The sequence below is a fragment of the Xenia sp. Carnegie-2017 genome, unplaced genomic scaffold (assembly GCF_021976095.1).
Source record: "Xenia sp. Carnegie-2017 unplaced genomic scaffold, XeniaSp_v1 HiC_scaffold_3, whole genome shotgun sequence".
Taxonomy (NCBI): Eukaryota; Metazoa; Cnidaria; class Anthozoa; order Malacalcyonacea; family Xeniidae; genus Xenia; species Xenia sp. Carnegie-2017.
The window spans coordinates 1736453-1754471 of record NW_025813493.1 but is presented as its reverse complement, the minus strand read 5'-3'; the positions used below and the strand labels follow the sequence as shown (position 1 = coordinate 1754471).

The window sequence follows — 18019 nt, the reverse complement described above, 5'->3', positions numbered from 1 at the left end:
AAGTGAAGAGGCAGCTAAAGCCATTTATCTTCATAAGAAGTATAGAAAAACTCAATCAAATAAAAGTTAAACATTGTACAAAGAATTAATTATTTTGTTTATCCTTAAAAAACAAAATGAATTTATCACATTTTTGAAGGCTTTTCTGTAGCATTTTTGTTTAAGCATGTATGTAATTAACTTTCATTGACATATCTATAACTTTATACTGACGACAACTTCCTTCAGCACCATTCATATCTGAATATTCAATTTGCCAAATCAAAGGTGTATAAACTCAATAAAAAAACAACAATTTTATAGACTTTATTATTTCAATCACCTCATTTTAGATTTTTTCTTGCTTCTGTGCTTCATATATATTTGTTGTACAGATTGCCTGCCCATTACTGGACGTTAGTATTGTAAAGAAACTGCTGCTTCTGCATTTTTCATTTCTCCATGAAAACACTGCTCAATTAGCAATCGCATTGGCATTACATATAAACTGATAAAAGGATTCAAAGAGGATAGCTTCTAAATACACTGGTACAATACCTTTTGGCTATCATGAATCAAGTATTCTCAATTTACAAAAGTAATCTAAATAAACGTTTTTTTCTTGTATACAGATAATAAAACTCTTATACATACAATTTGAAAGGCCGTAGTATATAAACCAAAGAGGAGTAAAGTTAACATATAAGGTAAGAATACATCTCCAGAAATATTTTGATATTGAACTTATTGATACACACGTTGTTGTCATGGAGACAGCAGCAATTTTGTGAATAAAATTTTGTACATCGATCTGTCCAGCATTTATTAGTTTTAAGAATTACGAAATACGTTAATGTGTTAACGTAATAAGATATGCAGAAACAAAAATTTAATGAAAAAACGTGTTGAAAAGATATTTGTACAACTTGTCTGCTCCACAGAAATTACTTGTTTGATATTTACTATAAAGAATGTTTAATAAGTGAAGTGTTTGCATTCTGGTCGATTCAGAAATAAAACAGGTATGTCAAATAACGCCTGGAGAAGAATTTTCCAAAGATATACCAAATATTTCACACGTTGGGTTACAAGTTGTGTTAAGTTGTGTTACTAAAATAAAGTAAGGAAAAGCAGAGAGGCTAAAACTTTTTATCTTCTTAAAAATAAAAAAAATAGTGAAATGAACAATAGTTGAATGTAAATGATGTGAAGTACATTGACGCCATTGGAGAACAGTCAGAACATTAAAAATATTTTATTGCAAATTAACGCTCATTTATCTTGTTTCTTTCGTAATTCCTTCGAAGCACATATCTCTGAACCAGCATCAACATAAACTATTAAGCTTGTTCATTCTTGAAGATGTTTCTGAACGTTACTTGCTCGCACTTGAATCTGTAATTGTTTGTTCAAAGAGAGCAATTGAAAAATTCCAGCAATAAAACAGCATTAATAGAGTCTTTCTATAAAATGTTTTACACGTATACATTACTAATATAATGCTGAAATATTTTTAGATAATGAAATTTTCAGACTATATCACGAATTATTACTGGTTTATGTCAATGATTTAGAACCCAATCCTCTAGATGTCTAACTACCGTGTCACTCCATCTTGAAAGTTGGCAAAAAGCAAATCTCAAAATGAAAAACAATCTAATGTTCAGATTTCTTTGAATTCGCTTACAGAGTCAAATACCATAACGGAGCTGTTTGCATTACAAGAGAAACCACACTAAAACTAATAAGTATTCAAACTTTGTAACTTAAGACAATCTACCTGTCCACTGTTCAGTCTACAATGAGTCTTTCTGTCTCTCAGCTTTTTAGCGTTTGACAATCAATGTATCTATAGAGCAAAATCTAATTTTTGCAAATTATCTAATCATAAATGTGCATGCATATGTTTGTTTAATAACTTATAGAGCTAAGACATTAACAAAAACTTCCCTAAGAAAATTACCTGGAAAACTCTATCTATTTGGAATTATTCGATCTATTCATTGTTTTGACTCAAGATAAATACTGACTCAGTAAACATTTTAGAAGAAAACAAGACATGTCGTTTGTGTCATGTATTCAGTCAAAAAATAAACAACACGCGAGTATTAAGCACACAACTTAAAATATTTTGAACCAAGTAGGGAAATTGGCGTCCATTTGACGGAACTGCAATGTTGAAATAAATTTCATTACAATTATCAAACACACAATTATCAAGCAAATATTTTGCAGTTCCTAAATGAATCTTGTAAACCTGCATACATATACAATCCACCACGAATTCCTGAGAAATCTATGCCATGGCATATGTCAAATAAAGCTTGCATTTTGATGTCTTGAAACGTCTCAATACGAATCAAAATAGCAGCACAATAACTAATAAAAATATTTGGCTCTTTCGAAGTATAAATTGAAAATAGAGTAGTTAAGGCTTGTTGGAATTTATGTATGGATTGAATTTAATTATTTTCAAATATATAATAATCAAGCATGACAAATCAAGTCACTCGGCTGTGGTTTACAAAATCTAACACTTTCTTCACTTAAAGTATTTATGTTCTATATGGAATTTATTAAAAGCTTAACTTAAATTATCTCTTGTTCTGTATAATCTGTAGTTTTCAAGATTGTGAAAAACATGTGGCACAAATACAAGAGCCAAGCAAAGAGAAGTTTGTTAAACATGTTTTGATAAGACTGTAGGTTGTATTTCTTCAATGCGTTAAAAGCATTAAGTAATGACCAGAAACAAAATCGCGTAACGACAAAGAACTGTTTACATTACATTTATTTATGTTTGGATTTATATACACAAAATTTATTTAAGGAGCATTGTTAAAAACCACAGCAAATTCCTGCTTGTAATTTTTAATGGTTTGTATGAAAGCCTTTTACTATTTTAACAAAGTTTGCAAATGGGTTCCATGGTGGTTAAATTTAAGGAGAGAAATTTGATGAAATAATTCATGAAACCGTTGTACTTCTTCTAACAATGTCGGGTAGGCATTTGCATGTTCCCCCTCATTTTCTCTAGGCTGATCTTGACTCCGTTTCTGATCAAGACGTGTGGCCTGTGAACGCTATATTCTCTATTCTAAGTTTGAGCTTGCCAGGGCTGAGTATAATTCTTTCTTTCCCCTCTTTCTTTCATTGATCACAATATTCATCAAACTTAAAACATGGTCTTCTCTGTCTCATTCCTTGTTCCATCAACACCTTTTATAAAATAAACACAATGAAACACGTGCGGCGATTGGTCTAGATCTTTATTTGCATAAGCCTGTGCAAATCACATCTGAGCTCAACTATTCAAATCAATCATAACAATCAATCAATCAAAGAGAATTTGCAAATCGATCATGAATACATTTTAAAGGAAAAATTAAAATGTTTGACTTTTTTACATTATTATTATTTTATAAACGAAATAAAAGATGTTTTTCGTGTTTGCACTGGCTTATGCAAACCTCAGAGACGTTTGTGAAAATTCGAGAGCAGAAGCAACCTCGACCTTCGGTCTCAAGCTTGCACTGATCTGCTCTCGAGTTCTCTCAAAGGTCTCTCGATTTGCATAAGCCTGTGCAAGCACAGTAAACATCTTTTAATTCTTAGAGATAATACATAATAGATTAATATTATCTAATATGATGCTTTTCGTTGCGACTATCTAAGGCTTGGTTAAATTATTTTGAGATCTGACTCTCAGGACTGAGAGACTAAATTCATGGTATCCGGAGCCATCTGCAGCGACTTTGGGAAGGAAAATTATTGTTAGCATGCAAGATTCAGTGTTTAAGTTGTAGTGCAAATATGACAGAGTTAACTGTCGAGAGAACTTTTCCATTAGAAGATTCACCAAGATCTTATCAGGACAGACATCTGGTAGCGCTCACTCTGGAGTAATTTGAATATTTGGCAAAAAAGTGGATGTTCATGTGCTTTAAATCACTCTTTGCTAAAGAAAATAAGACGTTGAAATCATCATTAAAATTTACACCCTTGCAGTCAAATCTGAAAATAATGTCAAAGCTTACAGAAAATAAAGTATGTACTCATAGTCAGATCCAACATCATATATTGTAAATTAATTCATTACTAAACGATCTGAACCCCATGTGATTCAGTGTGGTTCATCAATACAAGGATTAGTCAAACTATAAAACGAACACAAACGGCATGCTACATTTCGTGTATAGAAAAGAATTTAAGTGTTCCTTCGATGCTTCTACACAGTTGATTGCGCCAACTTGTTGCAAAGATTCTGTGCAGAAAATTAATATAGTCAACTGTGTCGATGAGAGCCAAAAACATATTGTTTTAAAACGGTAAATTCATTTTTCAGGTTTTATGAATGGTTCACTCTAGCCAACGTTGGTTGATGGAGGCTCCATAAGGATCATGCCTATGCCAAGTAAGATTGTTAACATTGTAAATACCATTCTATGCATTTATGTGCCCATTACCCAAAATGCGTAAATAAAACGTTAAATGTGGTGATGTGTTTTTATTAACTTATATTCTCTACTGATATCTTTTGTAAGTGAATTTTTATTTCAAATGTAGTAGGCCTAAAATGAATATATGAATATACAACTACCGACCTAACCGTCCTCACTCCCCATGAACGTTATGCCTCTGCTTGAATCACAGCTATATACAGTGTTTAAAAACTGGAGAACACTTTGATTGATATACATATTGAATTAGTTTGCTGCATAAATTTAACAGTATTCTATGAATTTCATATCAGTTTCATGCATTGACAAAGCCATTACTTCCCGAGGAAATGAAACAAAGGCCTTTCAATGCTGTTTAATTTATGCAGCAAATAACTAATTCAACAATATGTATGCATAAGCGTGTTCGATGAACATTTCGTTGTTTTGAAAGTACCTATTTATGTCATTACAACCATTTCACACATAGAGAATACAAAGATGTAACCGACTCTAATGGTTGTCTCTTACTTCAATATGTGTGCTTTGATGTAAGAGAATATATTTTCATTTTGGCTAAGATGATTATCTATTGATGGACAGTTAACAGCAGTTAACTTAAGTGACTTTAGTCGACTTCATGCAAGGATGGTGATTATTTTGTCGTGGAAACACACTGGTAGGGTGCTTGAGACTTCATGCAAGGATGGTGATTATTTTGTCGTAGGAAACACACTGGTAGGGTGCTTGAGACTTCATGCAAGGATGGTGATTATTTTGTCGTAGGAAACACACTGGTAGGGTGCTTGAGACTTCATGCAAGGATGGTGTATATTTTGTCGTAGGAAACACACTGGTAGGGTGCTTGAGACTTCATGCAAGGATGGTGATTATTTTGTCGTAGGAAACACACTGGTAGGGTTGCCGAGACTTCATGCAAGGATGGTGATTATTTTGTCGTAGGAAACACACTGGTAGGGTGCTTGAGACTTCATGCAAGGATGGTGATTATTTTGTCGTAGGAAACACACTGGTAGGGTGCTTGAGACTTCATGCAAGGATGGTGATTATTTTGTCGTAGGAAACACACTGGTAGGGTGCTTGAGCACCTCTAAATTGTAAAGTCTGGACTAAAGATTTTTACAATTATATCCAAGATCTGCAGCGTAAGTTTTCCAATATCAATAATATGAATATTTTACAAAAATAACTCTCAGAGTATATTGATTTTACTTAACAGATAATTGATGTGTTGAGTTGAGAAATGTCAATTATAGAAACTCCAATGCTCAGTGAATATAATGTTTATGTCTCTTTTACTATATATGTATTTACGTTCGGCCAAAGTACCCCAATACAAAAAGAGTTGCTCAATAGCTAGCTTCTAGTGTATGATCGCTTTAGAGCCTAAATTTTTTATGAATTAAGGACATAACAGAGACTGGAGATTGGGCTATAAATGAAATGGGAGGCTCAATACTCTATGTTTGTATGATCTCCGAACGTTGTGAAAACAAACTACTACAGTCTACAGGGCTTGACATAGTTTCAACTGTTCTGCAGTTTATAAAGTTGTGTCTAGCGAACCTTTAGAGGTTGACTAATATCAGTAACATTTGGTGATGTGAGTATAGAAGTGATGTACTCATTTACGTACATATTATTTGGACAAATGGCTGAAATTGTGAAAAAGAAAGAAACAACCTGGATAGCCAAAGTTACACTTACGTATGATTGATGAAGCAAGAAATTAAAAACGAGAAGATTTCAAACATGGCGGAACAACATTTTATGACACGAGCACCAAGTTTATGAGCAATTTTTTATTTTTGCAATTGGTTATTTATTCAAAACCTTAGTTTAAAATTTTTATTATATTTACATAGTCAACCATATTTACCAGTTACCACAAAACATTAACAGAAGAATTACACGGTTTGTTCATATATTCTTCATTGACGTGGCTTTTTACAATGTTTTGAGTTGGTAAAGTTTTGTGACTTCATAACGATCAACCGACCTCTTCAAAATCTTAACTTCGTCAATATATCCTGCATGATCTTGTCCATAAATTCTGCCACCAATAACCACATCGGAATTGCTGCTGACGATGTTACCACGACAACAAAGTCTGTCGATAAGAGCGAGACGATTGTTGTGGTAAAATGAGACAGTGTATCCGTCATACGTCATCACAAAATGATGCCAGTGATCAATGAATGGCATTGTGATGTTGTCCCAAGATTTCCTGGATTGTGACGTGACTAAAGTAGCTCTTATGGTGTCCATTGTCCCACCGTTATTGAACAAAGGATTCCCCAACTTCCAGTAGAATCACTTTGATTATTGATGAAGTTGCTGATAATATTACTTGATATACCACCTGACTTTTTGAACCAAATACTGATTGTTAAACTTGAAGCCCACTCATATCCATTTAGAGTTGGTACATGTAGCTCGGAAGAACGCGAATTGAATTTGGCAGCTCCACGAACGATTCCACTTGATGATTGCAAAACATCTTTGGATTTACCATAATGTAAGGCATTATTACCTTGGCATACATCTCGCAATGACTTGTCAAATTTGTAATACGCAATAATATCCTCGTTACATTCATTTTTTTGAATGTATTGACCTGAAATGTAAAATGGAAATTTAAGACTAAATTATCGTTAAGTACATCCTTCGCAAAGGATATTCAAAGGATACTCAAATAATACTTGAGGGATACTGAAGAGATATTCAAGGTAGTCAAGGGATAATCAAGAGATACTCAAGGGATACTCAAAGGACATACAAGGAACACTCAACAGTATATTCATATGCAATTCATGCGTTAATTGAATATCTTTTACAATGTATATTGATGTATATTTGAAAATGTGTAATCTTGTTATTTGATCTCTTATCAAATTAATTATGCAAAAGCTTAATTGATGCCATTTGATGACGACTGTCACAAGTTTCTTCACGAGATAAACACGTTTGCTGAGATGAATCATAAATTCAAAAATAAAACTGTAATTTAAACGATTAGATAAACTAGTATGGCAAATACGAACTAACTTTTCATTAACTTACAAGTAAAGTTACAATTTCTTCTATCAACTTTTTATTTTTATATAGAGTAGTTTTAATTTTAAGCATTTATAATGCACAGCTGGGTAGGTTTAAGGTAGAACAATACAAAAACAACCGAAAACGAAAATTCTTTGTTAGCTTTGAATAATCATAATGCTACATACATTCAAGGGATAATAATTTTACAACATATCAAACAAAAATACTTTTAAAGCCTTTTAAAAAGTCAAGCAAAAATGTTGCACTTGGGAGTTTATCACGAGATTCTCTTATGTTTTAAACACGTATTTAACAAATGCTTCTTTTACGCGCATTATTTACTGCTTTTTCGGGAGAAAATGAGCGAAATAATAATAATTGTGAAAATTGGGACTGACAATTGCAAAATTGTTTTGAACTTTACGAGGACATTGCAGTGAACGAAAACAACACAAAAAATTACCGGTTATACGCAAGTATATCTGTGCAGTATATTAGGGTGTTCAGCAATCAAAGGAAGATAACTTACGATTCTTTGAATGGAATCTATGAACTTTATTTTATCTAACACATAAAAAGGAAGTTTGTGACGACAGTTTATTTCTCGTCAAAGTAGAGTTTGAATGCACAAATCTTACCTATAGCGTCTTTAACAAAACTCCAACTGCTCCAGGATAAGGACGAAGCACTGCTGATGATCATACACACCACAATGATGTTTGCAAATATAAAATATTTTGCCATCTTTTTTACAGGTCATCTAGTATTGTCGCAACTACTCTTAGTAATGAAATATAATCAAAATGCAATTGATATAAATCCCTTGTTCACTGACGTAAGCTACTACAGCCAGAACTGGGTCCCATTCCTCTGGCTTTTTTCTGTAACGCTGACATTTGATAAACAATTCTTATTTTTCTTTTGTCAAATGATACTTGCCAAAGAGTAATTTTACAACATAAATGCATGAAAATTGATGTCCTGTAAAGTAAGCTTTTGCAAAAATAAATTTATTTGAATAGAGAGCACTTGTTCCAAGGTTTCTTGTGCGACAATTTGCTTACAGTAGTAGAATATGCACACGAGAGAAACCGAAAAGATAAATCGCAAAATAATCTCTTTATATTACTCCAGACTATACATTTTTACATATGTTATTCGAAACCACCTTGAATGACTTTCGCGAAGTGGCTTGGCGAATGTAAAATTCCTTATTTGCCCCATGAACTTGAATCAACAATATAAAACACAAATGTAGTCAAATATCGCTGCTTGAAAGAAGCTTGTGATCAGAATCGCCACATGATCGTTATGAGAGCTTTATCAAAATTTTCATCTGTAAAATATGCTATCTTGCTGTCTATTTTTTGCATTAGATAATGAACTGCAAAACGAGTACAAATCAATATCCTTTAGGCAAAACATATAAAAATATATTTTATTTTAGTGATAATTTCAACATCTGAGTAATTAAATTAATTAAGAATACATTGACTGTCTATATATTCCCAAATTAATTCCAATCATGCAATAACCTGATTATTGTTAATAATTCTGACTGTACCATATATCTCCAAAAGTAATTTAGTAAAACAAAGTGCTCTATAAAGGGATAGAAAATAATCATGAATGTTATTATAGGAAAAGAACTCAAATAATTAATTAATAATTAATAATTTTTCATAAAAACATGTTGAAGCACGGAATAAAACAGACAAATTTTACTTTTTAATACCGTAATTACCAAAATGTTTTTGTGTTTTGGGGAATACTTCATGATGATTTTTATGATTGCAAGATCAAAAGTCGGGATTGTTTTGAATATTACTTTGTAATACGACTTTGTGAAATCTTGTTAGGTGAATGTAGTAAAGAGAATTCTAGTTAGGTGAATTCTAGTTACGTGAATTATAGTTAGGTGAATTCTAATTAGGTGAATTATAGTTAGGTGAATTCTAATTAGATTAATTATAGTACAGAGAATTCTAGTTAGGTGAATTCTAGTTACGTGAATTATAGTTAGGTGAATTCTAATTAGGTGAATTATAGTTAGGTGAATTCTAATTAGGTGAATTATAGTTAGGTGAATTCTAATTAGGTGAATTGTAGTAAAGAGAATTCTAGTTAGGTTAAATCTTGTTAGGTAAATACGTTATTAATTCGTCTTACAAGAACAAAAGAAGTTGAGGAAAACATGGTATTACATAATTCATCATCTGATAAAAATTCAACACAAGAATGAGTGTGGTTTTATAACAAACAAGATGCTACAAAGGCAAGTATGTCAATACTTCAACGCACCCAATTCTCATTTAAGTATAAATACTATTTGGCATCTTTGACAAAACTCTTTCAGTTGAATTTATTACAATTCAACCAATTTTAATATTTACCTGGAACATTTAACCCAGTATGGATGCTGCTCCATTTTTTCGTTGCCATTTCCTTGCTATTTTTCGGAATTTAGAGAAACGCTTTGGCATTCTTCGAGGAAAAGTGGGGAATGACGTGGCCATGTCTTAAAACTTGGAGGAACGATGTCGTGATTGTCCTGAAAACTTAGGATACTTTTGGTACTTGTTCGGCCATTTAAATCCAGGTGACTTTGAGTTTGGTGACAGATTTGCACGTCCAAAACAAGATTCTATAGAAAAATAGCAAAAAGTTTCAATTCAAGAATTACCATACGACAATTCAAAGACGCCAAATATTTTAAAAAACATCACTTACTACAGGTCAGTAAAACGTTTAGGAGATAAGGAATGAGTGACAAAAAAGTTGTTTGTTTGAAACATGCATATATATTTGCAATAAATGAAAATTTGTAGACGGTTTAAAGATTTAAACTACAAAACAAAGTTTTTTCGACGCTAAATCTCCATAAAAATCAGTAAATAATAGCTACGTGTCCAAAAATTAAAAAATTAAACAAGACTTATCTGTGAATTGAAGTTTTCATTGTATTTCTGTGAGTTACTGAACAAGGAAGTTAAGGAGTCACGTGATTCCTTAGTGGGTAGTCGAATTACAAAAAGAATAGGTTTTATAGGTCAATATAATTATTTTAAGCTTGTCTCTTTAGTCATTGCAATGAAATCTACAAGCATGACGAAAAACCTACGACATAACCATTATCGAAACAAAGACGACAAACATAACCACGTTCTTCATATTATTTAAACTATAATGCTAAATGTTGGTTCCACGAGGCGATTATAAACACACAAAAAATTGGAAACGGGAATCTTGATGTCACATAGTCCAACTCATATCATAATTTCAAAATTGTCATGAGTTTTTCTTAGCCTGCCTAATAGGGGGGGGGGGTATGGAGGGATTTGTCTCTTGGCAATAACCTAACCGATTTTAAAAAGGATCTTCAAGTAAGGGGATCGGCAAAATACAATCGTACCCATTTAAAATTATGGCTGCATCGCGTGATTGTTTACCATAATCTATTTACAATAATCTATTCACAAACCTTCAGCTGTGAAAAGAGCCCAGATCCCATTTGTTTTAAGCTTGAAACGAATGGAACACCTTGTATCTAAAAAAAAACATGAACACAAAAAGTGCGATGCTGTTTTTACTCCCGCAATACATGCAGTGTAAATTTTGATGTCTCAAATTTAAAATACGAATGAAACGAATGGAACGCTTTGTATCTAAGAAAAACATGAACACAAAAAGTGCGATGCTGTTTTTACTCCCGCTATACATGCAGTGTAAATTTTGATGTCTCAAATTTAAAATACGAATTATTTCTATAGTTAATTGCATTCATTCTTTTCCCAATAAATGAACATTATTATATGCATGTGTTTTGAGAATAAAAACCAGGCTGATTTTGCTAATACATCATGGAAAAGGTCCAAATTGTAATAAGCCATGTACGTTTTGAGACATACGATTTCAGCAACAGTTTCGTTTGATCTTCATGTAAACAAAACATGATTATCATTTTCATGTTAGAATATCAATGTGTATAGTTTTGTCGTGACATATTTATTAGTATATGTACTTTCTGTTTTCAAAGATGGCAAACTCACCTTGCATTGTCTCAAGCACTGAAATTTTACGTCGTTAGGATTAAGTAATCTTAGGCGACACTTGAAACCTTTCATATTGAGGTTACATGTTTTCTGAAATATATAAACATTGCTATTTGTTCTGCATTAATGTCCTTTATACAGCCACTTGTATATCACGTATTTTTACTTTAATTACTTTAATGCAATATGAACACTGCTCTACGCAAATCTGGCTTTTCATGTAAAACAAACTAGTCAAAATAATCAAAAATACTGCTCTTCTAAATGCATCTGAACAAACCAATTTTATGGTAATTTTAAACATTTTATTTTCATTGATCATAGTTGGTAGTACAGCCGGGCTGATACAAAAGTATTAAGGTATTAAAATTTAAGCATTGTGTAAAGAAAAATAGTATTAGATAAAATTGTATTAGTTTTGTGAGGGAGTTCTTGGTTTCTACCCAAAGAGTTTGTTTTAAATCTAAAAGACTGTCTAGCATTTACTTTTTTCTTTAAAACAATGAATGAAATAAAAAGATTGTTGCAGCCATTGTATGTATGAACACAGAGATCATTTTTAGTGTTCCTAAAAGTGTTTATAAACAAAAGTGCTTAAGACAAAATGCTTTCACTTTGGTGAAAATAGACCAGAACGATTGAGAAAACTTAAAAATACCTCATGAAGAACAACCCGATATCACATACCAAAGATTGTACATTTACAATAAAATACGAGATATTTTAATACATACTTACCATACACTTGAAAAATTTGTTGAACTTTTCAAATGTTGGTCCTATAAAACATAAAAATTTGAAACAACAACATCAAGACGACCATACATTTGAAAAATAAACATACCTTGCAGTTCTTGGTGCATGATACCAAAACATCAAAACACTTGTACACTCCTCCGCTGCTTTCCAAGCATTCGGCAAATGCTTCTCCGCATTTTTTCTATTTTATAAAATAAACTTAAAATCAGCCCTTTTTTCCTTTGGCATGTATACTTGCGTGGTCATTGAAAAGAGGGAAACTCTTAACTAGTGGTAATACGCGGCTTATGAAAGAAAGAATATATTTAAAAACTAGCTAATTGTTCAAAAATTAAAACCACGTTACTGATGCTAATCCCACGAGTGCATAAACATGGACAATTTAATCAAATTTCATGCGTTTTCAACTATGTTAGAAATAATATTGAGTTACCAGGATGTGTCTCAATAAATTTGAGTAATTTTACTCACCTTGCATTCGACAGCTTTGCTTATATTTGGTAAATGTTTCTTCTAAAAAATAATTATAGACAATCAAAACTACATTGTCACTCTACATAACCATACAACGTTATTCTTACCTTGCATTTCATGAAACATGATTCATACGTTTTATAGCATGTGTCTTTATCTTTGCTGCTCTTCAAGCATTTAATAAACGATTCTGTGCAATCTACCTGTTTGATGAAACAAATTTTTAAAATCAGCCAACTTTTTCATTTCATGTTGTCTTACATACATAGACTTTTTGCTGCAGAAATGATTTTAGAACATCAACTCAGACCTTTATTAGCACGAAAAATATGGATTATTAAAAGTTTGAATCGAAATACTCAAAATTTATCATTTGAAGTTTAAAAAACCAACCACTTCCCTTTCAATTATGTTATGTTACTAGCAAAAATAAAAAGGCATTTATAACCATGTGAAGCTGGTCAGTTGGTTGTCGTTTAGTTTTTTGTCATTTTTTGTAGTCGGAACAGATTTACAAGAATAGCTTTCGTGGCTCTCATGGCTTAAAGATACTTTTGTTAAATCAAGCTCATAAAATAGATACTTGTTTACAAGTCATCGTAATTTCAAATTAACAGCAGTAAAATGAGATTAGAATTAGGTTGATTGCACATTATTTTACAATTGTAAATGAAAAATTTGAACAAATTGAAGCAGAATTTGTTATTTGGGAGCACTAACCATACATTCTTTGAATGGCGAAACGGAACTCATGGGATAAGAATCGCTCTAAAATTTTAACGAAATTTGTCCGTTATTTGTAAATTGATAAAGACATCCTTAATTAAATTTTTCCATGTGTGTATGAATAGTTACCTTGCATTTCATGACGCAAAAAGGCATCTTTTGAAAACACGTAGAGAAATCTTCCGTACTATTTAAGCAGTTTATCAATTCATCGGTACAGTTATGCTGTTGAAAATAAATGCGAATTATAAATCACTATAAAGTCTAGTAAGTGTTTACAAAGACTTCAAAACAAAAGAATACTTTCGATTTTTAAATACAATTTAAACGTTTTTAACTTTTAAATTAGTATACAAATGCTTAGCGGTGATGGGAATCTTCTGATTGCTTGACTCAAACATTTCAGATCATCAACAACAAACAACATTGTTATTTTAGCAAATTTACCGAAGTAATAACTTACCATACAAGTCATGCCAAGAGTGTTGTTCGCAGTGAAGTTCTAGAAATACGGATGGTAAAAAAACTAAAGATGGTAAATCTGTAAATGAACCATAATCCAGGTCTACACTCGTGACGTCACTTTTGAAGCTCAGTATTACTGTGGCTTACAGAATCACATTCAAGACCAATTTTTTAAGCTTAAGATGGATGGTTGAGATAAAAATTGCAAACACAAATAATACTTCTCGAATCCGTGCCATTAAAAATGGAAATAAAGTTTAGCAACTGTATAATTATTGTGGTGAAAGTTGAAATTAGAACAATAGCATTAACGAAAGCTTTCACTAACTCGTAAGAATTTGTTTTCTTTTCGCACTAAATCCTTTGGATACGAGCATATTTCATAAAAACGGCTATCGGGCTTGGGTCACAAAAGTCCGTGGTGAAAATAAAAGATGACATAGCGAGAGCATAACAGAGCAAAATATGAAAGTTTCAGCTGACAGGTAGTTTTAAAAATTGGTTGTAATTCATCGGTTTTTCTCAGAATTTTAGCTAAAAGGTCCTTATGAATATTATCGTTTTTGGTACATGACTTATGTACTGCCATTTTTTATAAAATGCTCATATACCAAACCATAGTGAGTCAAATCTTGTGAGACATTATTAGCAAAAAAAACATTTCATATTATTCATGCTATGAGCTTAACTCTGTTGATTTGCCATTACCAACCTGCCGACAATCATTTATGCAGAGTTTAGCTTGCTCCACATTCTTTAGGAGATCCTTGCGTCATAATGCACTGCGACACAGACATAAAGCATTTTTCTGAAAGACATATTATTTCTATTGATTTGGCCTCAAACAATTTCATATCTTTTCATAAATACTTGATACACATCTTTTTGGATGCATTGAGAATGGATAATGCTCCTGTAAAGAAAAAGATTTGAAAACTTTCATTTCTACTTACACGAAGTATATGTTATGCAAGTTATATTAAAAAAATATTTCATGTTTTTATTAGTCATTAGGCGGAATTTAAGCCACGTTTCAGCCTCAGAACTATGAAAATGACCACCACTAAAGTCATCCAAACTCATAAGTCAACAGCAAAAGTCTTTCTCAGAACTCTCAGAACTATGAACATGACTACACTAAGGTTGTCCAAACTCATAAGTCAACACCAAAAGTCTTTCTCAGAACTTCACTAATGAAATTGAATAACATCTACAAGCATGTAACAATATACTTTTATAAAAGTGTCTCATGTGACTAATACACAGTTATGCACAGTCTTTTCCTGAGCACTCAAAGATCATGCTTTCCTACACCTAATTATCAAAACTAAAATGATTTTTTAGTTTTGCTTTACCTTATCTAAAGCTAATAATATAGGGAAATGTTTGCCTTTTTATTTTTCTCAAACATACCAGAGTAAAATATGAAATATTATCTGTCTGATTACTCGTTATTAAATTTGAATTTCCGACAATTGTTTGAAAAATGCTCTTACAGAATTTATTTGAACTAACCTTTCTTTTTATGTCTTCATACACGTTACAAGAGAATTATAGTATTTGCCGACTTCACCTTTCGTTATATACTTCATGGCTGTGTCCCTGCATTTCTGTATGATAAACAAAGACGAATCCACGTATTCAGTTAATTTCCGGAGTATCAATCTTCCCATAATATATTATTTGGCCATTGTATATTTAACATTGATAATAAAGTTTATATTTATAAAGTTCATTTGAATGTAATTTAGAGTTAACTTAATGTTGACGTTATGAAATAACAAAGTTCTGTAGCTATAAAAGTTATCTGTTGTTGTTAAAAAGTAAGCTACTTGTTCCTAGTCTTATCGTGTGAAAGTACGCAAAAATGCACGACTTCGATAATTGAAAAACTGTTGAGATTATGTAAAAGTTGTGTTGTGATACTGTAATACAATTATAGCACCACTATTATATTAAAGCATCACTTTTCTAATACAATCTTACGTTTTCTCCTTTACTATTATATAATTAATGACATATAAAGTACAACTTAGACATAAAAACAATGGGAAGAATTTAAGAGTGCTCCAAAATCTTCGAGAGTGCTGGCTGAGAAAAATACATTTATATTATTTTCCATTTCATTATCTCGTCATTTTGAAATATTTTAAAATATTGAAAAGAAAACTTTTCAACCATAATAGCGAACTGGCAAAACGCAAAGTGAAATAGCAAAGATATGGAAATATAGGAAATCTGAATAAAACCTTTGAGCACTTTGCCTTTTCATACTCATCGTCATCTTTTTCTTTATAACCAACCGTAACATTAAATGAATCTATCGTATCTTTCACAAGAGTATTCACTTCATCTGTATCCACACTAGTACCCATTCCACCATTAATAGGTTCATCTTCATCGTCATCAAAATCATCCTAAATGATTAAAACAGTTATCTTCATCAAAATCATGTCACTTTTATCCTATTTTAGAGGAAAGATAAAAATCCCAAATCCATCTTTTATAGTCAATATACCATATCCTCATCCTTGTAAAATAATGACACAACTCACAGCACTATAGGGAGCAATAGGGATAAATGACACTCTTGCTGGCAAAATGGATAAAAGGAAGGGAAGAATATGGATAAAGCAACAATATTGGAAGCAATAGGGTATACTAAGAATACCTCTTATTGAAGTGTCAATAAAATGGGAAACGTTTTAAAATGGCATGTAAATTACATCAAAATTAACATTCATCTCGGTTGTCAAGGTCACGCGCAAGTTGTCAAAAATGTTTGCTATGCAGTTTGTTTGGATTTTTCTGTCCAATTTTCTAAAGTTTCATTGTAAATGAAATATTGAGAACGGTGTATTAAATGACTGTAATTCAAAGTAAACAAAGCAATTTTTGGCGGATACTTTATGGTCAGGTAAACTGTTTACAAAATACAAAGAAGGAACACTAATGCGATTAATTTGTTAAAAGGAAAGAAATACAAATGGCATTCAACCCATGATTATTTTTATATTCTTCATTATACAATAAATTTCGCTTCATGTCAAAGTAATTTTTCGATGTGGCATAAGTTTCTTGAATGTACTAATCAAATCTTAACCTTGGACTAAAATAGTACTTAAGACTTGTACATACTTTGTGATCTTTTCGACTTATGTTGCGTGATGTCTATGTGTGAGATGTAATTCAATACACGCATGCAGAATGTGAATATGGATAGATTACATATTGGTTGTCGTCTGCAAATAGGTCTTCCATAGAGTTTTATCTGTAATGTTACACCTATGAAGCAAGTAGATTTCATCCTTTCTTTTTGTTTGTACAAACGTTTTGTGTGTTTTTCACACAAAAAAAAGTACGTTATGTGAATTTTTTTATTGTCACCTATTTATTGACACGTAACATATAGTGTCAATTTGCGCGCATGTAAAATTGTCTATCAAAATTGATAAATATTGTAAAAGTACATTCATGCATTTGCATATATGTACATGAGTCGAAAAAGCAGAAATTGAACCTTCCTAAACACTTTGAAATTATCGAAATGGCGTACTATATTTCTAAAATTTATAATAGCGCGATGATGAGAAAGAATTGATTTGATGTTTACCATTCCATCATAAAAATACTTGAGTCTTGAAATACATAATCGTTTTGATAAAAAATGGCTTTTGAATAGAAAGATGAACAGTTTGATAATGTTTTCTTGAATATTTGCCGTAAAGATTTTCATTATCTTTATATAACAGTGCATTAAAAGTTACTTTAGTACGCGAGTCAATACATTAAAATAAAACCTTGATATAAATAGTATATCAAAACATTATATATTTTATAATAACAGTTGTTCTAACTGGTCAATCTGGCAATACGTCATGAACGATTTTTGATTTTTTACCTCGATCTCTTCTGTCGTTGGTTCAACAGTTACATATTTTAGAGATAGAACATTTGCAGTGAGAAGAACGCAACCAAAAATCACTAAAAGAGCAAAGGTCCTCATGATTTCGTGATATCGGAACCAGTATGACTAAAGAAAATGAATTTGACCGAGATTTT

At 31.7% G+C, this 18019-nt stretch overlaps 2 long non-coding RNA genes across 2 annotated transcripts; one reads left to right on the top strand and one right to left on the bottom strand.

Moving 5' to 3' along the window:
- Positions 1–379: 379 nt before the first annotated feature.
- LOC124454556 lies at positions 380–1095 on the top strand. Its single transcript, XR_006951512.1, has 2 exons — positions 380–528; positions 612–1095. It is a non-coding gene; the product is annotated as an uncharacterized LOC124454556 (long non-coding RNA).
- A 7797-nt stretch (positions 1096–8892) lies between these two features.
- Positions 8893–18013, bottom strand: LOC124454542. Its single transcript, XR_006951492.1, has 16 exons — positions 17859–18013; positions 16207–16374; positions 15473–15567; positions 14828–14870; positions 14670–14765; positions 13956–13994; positions 13622–13717; positions 13487–13534; positions 12874–12969; positions 12764–12805; positions 12378–12473; positions 12272–12312; positions 11531–11623; positions 10963–11028; positions 9875–10125; positions 8893–9083 (listed from the first exon to the last, which is right to left on the bottom strand). It is a non-coding gene; the product is annotated as an uncharacterized LOC124454542 (long non-coding RNA).
- Between the last annotated feature and the right edge of the window lie 6 nt (positions 18014–18019).